Source organism: Trifolium pratense, linkage group LG5, assembly GCF_020283565.1.
Source record: "Trifolium pratense cultivar HEN17-A07 linkage group LG5, ARS_RC_1.1, whole genome shotgun sequence".
NCBI classification, from domain to species: domain Eukaryota; kingdom Viridiplantae; phylum Streptophyta; class Magnoliopsida; order Fabales; family Fabaceae; genus Trifolium; species Trifolium pratense.
In genome coordinates, this window is record NC_060063.1 from 2022683 (window position 1) to 2027022 (window position 4340).

Sequence of the window (4340 nt, forward strand, 5' to 3'; positions counted from 1 at the left end):
TTATATTTTAACTAATTAAGGATACCTTTGCACTCACAATAAAAACAATAACACCTAATAATTCGGATTGAGTAACCTACTATTGCAACTAAGTAGCAATGGATAATTGAGGGCTATTTCTTTGACAGTAAAAGACTTATCTCATCTCATTCATAATAACATCGTAAATACATATAGGAATATCGATAAAATTATGAAAACTAGCTAACGATGTAGCCGCCCCGGCAAGCCTATGAGCAACTTCATTTGCTTGTCTCCTGATGAACTTAACATGAGAGTTCGAGTAGAAGCTAAAATAGTTCTACAGTCACCTAAGATAGCTCAAAGATCAGAAAAATAGGTTATTTTGCTATAAAGACTATCTACTATCCTTTTGCAATCCATCTCAAAGTCTATGTCGTGGAATTGTAGGTCCACCGCCCATTTTAAAGCCTGTAACAAACCAATGGCTTCTCCAAGCTCCACATCAAGAATAGGTTCTACCCAATGTGTTATGGAAGCCACAAACCTTCCATGGTCATCCCTTATACACATACTAATACCCACCTTGTTATGAGTAAGGGAAAAGGAAGCGTCTACATTGCACTTTTACCTTCCATGACTTGGATAATTGAGGGCTATTAAAAGTGCATATATATGTTAGTAAATCATTTGGTTATAGTCCATAAATCATAGCTCAACTAATAGAAATGTTAAAATTGTTTAGGTCGGACATCAACCGAAGTTTGAACCTCAATCCTCTACTATGTGTGTGTGAATTTTCAATGACTTATAATTTCATCATGTAAAAAAAAAAATCACTTGGCTTTATATTACCAAGAAATGTGTAATGACCAAAGTTAAAGAGAATATGCATGGGACACTTATTTTGAAACATTACAAATTAAAGTACCATCTAATTTTCTCTCTGTTTCCAGTTTCCACACACCAAGGTAAGATTAGTATGTATTCCATAATAAAGAAATAAATTGACTAAAACCTTTCATGAATAGCCAACAAACAAGGACACACATAATATACAAAGGACACACAAAAATATGATGCAAAGCCTATGGATCATGGACTATTATGCTGCCCATGTGCCTTAAAATATGTATAGTAGTGCTTTGTTTTTATTTTGGCTTAATTGCAGTTTTATCCTCCTGTTTTAAAATCCGGAGTTTTACTTCCTATTTTAAAATTCGAAACTTTACCCCCTATTTTATAATTCTTTGGATTTAGCTCCCAATACACTACAAGAAAATCAGGGATTTGCTACAACAGCATTTGCAGCTAATTCACAACAAATCTGTAACTAACTCTGATTTACTTAGAGGGAGAAATCACATAAACCCAAAACACATAACAACAAATACTGTTATGCTGCGCCTCCCTTCCATGATCTTCAACGATTTTTTAATTTTTGTTAATACTATTTTTTTTTGCAATTTTTTTTTGTTAGGTACACTTCCTCCTGATTTTGGACTTTACTCAATGCTAAAAACTTTTGATATTGCTTCCAACAATTTTAGAGGGAAGCTACCAGAGAATTTGTGCTTTCATGGAGAGTTACTTACGTTAACTGTTTATGAAAATCATTTAAGTAGTGAGTTACCAGAATCACTTGGAAATTGTAGTAGCTTGGAAATTGTAGTAGCTTGGAAATTGTGAAAATTTACAATAACGAGTTTTATGGTAAAATTCCTGATGGTCTTTGGAGGGCTGAAAATTTGTTGTTTTTCATGATAAGCAATAATAAGTTTATTGGTGAGCTTCCTCAAACATTGGCATCAGGTATTTCAATTTTTGATATAAGTTACAATCAGTTTTATGGTGGAATTCCAAGTGGAGTATCTTCATGGACTAATGTGGTTAAGTTTATAGCAAGCAAGAATTATCTTAATGGAAGTATTCCTCAAGAGTTAGCAACTCTTCCAAATCTTGAAAGATTATTGCTTGATCAAAATCTGTTTAAAGGGTCACTTCCATTTGATACAATATCATAGAAGTCCTTAGTGACTTTAAATTTGAGCCAAAATCAACTTTATGGACAAATTCCAATTTCAATTGGTCATTTACCTTCCCTGAGTGTTCTTGATCTATCAGAAAATCAATTCTCCGGCGAAATACCTTCTATACTCACAAAACTCACAAATCTCAATCTCAATCTATCATCCAATCATTTAACAGGAAGAGTTCCAAGTGAATTTGCAATATCAGCTTATGATAGAAGCTTTTTGAACAATTCCGGTTTATGTGCTGATACATCAGTATTAAACCTTACCCTTTGCAATTTTGGCCTTAAAAAACCAATCACAGCTTCACATTGGTTTCTTGGTTTGATTATTTGCCTAATTATGGTGACTTTCTTGTTGGCTTTGTTGGCATCATTCAAGATTATCAAACATTACAGAAAAAGAGAACAGCCGGTGGATAATTCATGGAAGTTCATTTCATTTCAAAGGCTAAGCTTCACAGAATCAAACATAGTTTCCTCAATGACAGAACAAAATATCATTGGAAGTGGTGGATTTGGTACAGTGTACCCGTACCAGTCGACGATTTAAGCTATGTTGCTGTGAAAAAAATCATGAGTAACAGAAAGTTAAGGCAAAAGCTCGAAGCTTCATTTCATGCCGAAGTTAAAATATTGAGCAGCATTCGTCATCGAAACATTGTGAAGTTGTTGTGTTGTATCTCTAATGATGATTCAATGATGCTTGTATATGAGTATCTGGAACATAGCAGCCTAGACAAGTGGCTGCACAACAAGAATAGCTCATCGGAAATGTCAGGTTCGGCGCAAGATGTTATACTTGATTGGCTTAAGCGAATAGCCATTGGGGTTGCTCAAGGTTTGTGCTACATGCACCACAATTGTTCGCCTCCGATTGTTCATCGCGATATAAAAACAAGCAACATACTTTTGGATTCTGAATTCAATGCAAAAGTTGCTGATTTTGGTCTTGCTAAACTGTTGATGAAGCCGGGACAATTTAACACCATGTCAACTGTGGCTGGATCATTTGGCTATATGGCTCCAGGTAAAATGAAAAACATGCAAGTTCCTATGTTTTAATTATAAATTTAATTGATATGCACTGAAAGTATAATTTTGAGTGAAAAACCATTTTGGCCCCTCACAATTTCTGACGGTCCAATTCAATTCATGACAAAAATAAAACCCAAATTAGTATGTGACATTTTCGTACTCAAGTCAAATTAGTTCCTCTATTACAACAAACATGGACTAGTTTCATTTTCGTACTCATGTTACTAATTTGGATTTTGTGTTTGGTAAATATTATGCACGACATGGAAGTTAAGTTTAACCTGACCACAAGACACAAAATAGTTTTTGGATGTTCGCAAGCAATGCATGCTCCACCATTGCAGAAGCATTTCTTACTCCGCGTAACAAAGAAGGTGTTCGAAGAATTTGTGATTGAGTGAAATCGCAATCGAACTCGGGTTGACGATGTTTGAAGAGAGTATAATTATTGAATTTGTCAAATGTGTAAAAAATGGAAGAGATCATTGTGGTGAAGAAACAGAGAAAAGAAAAAGTACAATAAGTGACATCATTCATACGTGTGTTCCTCCTGTATTTTTAAAAAATAAATAACAAAAAAGGGTATAAAGCAACGGTGTTATATTTGTCTAGGAAAATATAGAAAGTTTAATCAATAAAAAATAAAATTATAGAAAGAATATAACAAAAAAATAAATACTTACAAAAATTGGAATATAAAAATCTACTAACAATATAATCTTACATGTGTGTGGTGAAGAAACAGAGAAAAATAAAAAGTACAATAAGTGACATCATTCCTGTATTTTTAAAAAATAATTAACAAAAAAGGGTATAAAGCACCGGTGTTATATTTGTCTAGGAAAATATAGAAAGTTTAATCAATAAAAAATAAAATTATAGAAAGAATATATAAAAAAAATAAATACTTACAAAATTTGGAATATAAAAATCTACTAACAATATAATCTTACAAGTGTGTGGCGAAGAAACAGAGAAAAATAAAAAGTACAATAAGTGACATCATTCATACGTGTGTTCCTCTCAGTGTTTTAAAAATTGAACTTGTCATCGAATCGGGAAGGGTACTAGGTAACTGGTTTATTGGTCGAACTACTGAGTCACTGATCGAACCGCATGACAAATCAGGTAAAACTGGATTAAATCGGTGGAATGAACCGGTCTCTTTAACCAAATTATATAGGTATTAAACTGATGTATCGGTCTCTAAAAAAATCATGACAACTAAAAAATATAAAATTTTTAAAATATCATAATTTCACAAGTTTATTCTTTAAATTCAAATTCTAAACATAATCAATCATCACAC

At 32.9% G+C, this 4340-nt stretch overlaps 1 pseudogene; it reads left to right on the forward strand.

Moving 5' to 3' along the window:
• Nucleotides 1-829: 829 nt before the first annotated feature.
• Nucleotides 830-3058, forward strand: LOC123884368 (annotated as a pseudogene).
• Nucleotides 3059-4340: the final 1282 nt, after the last annotated feature.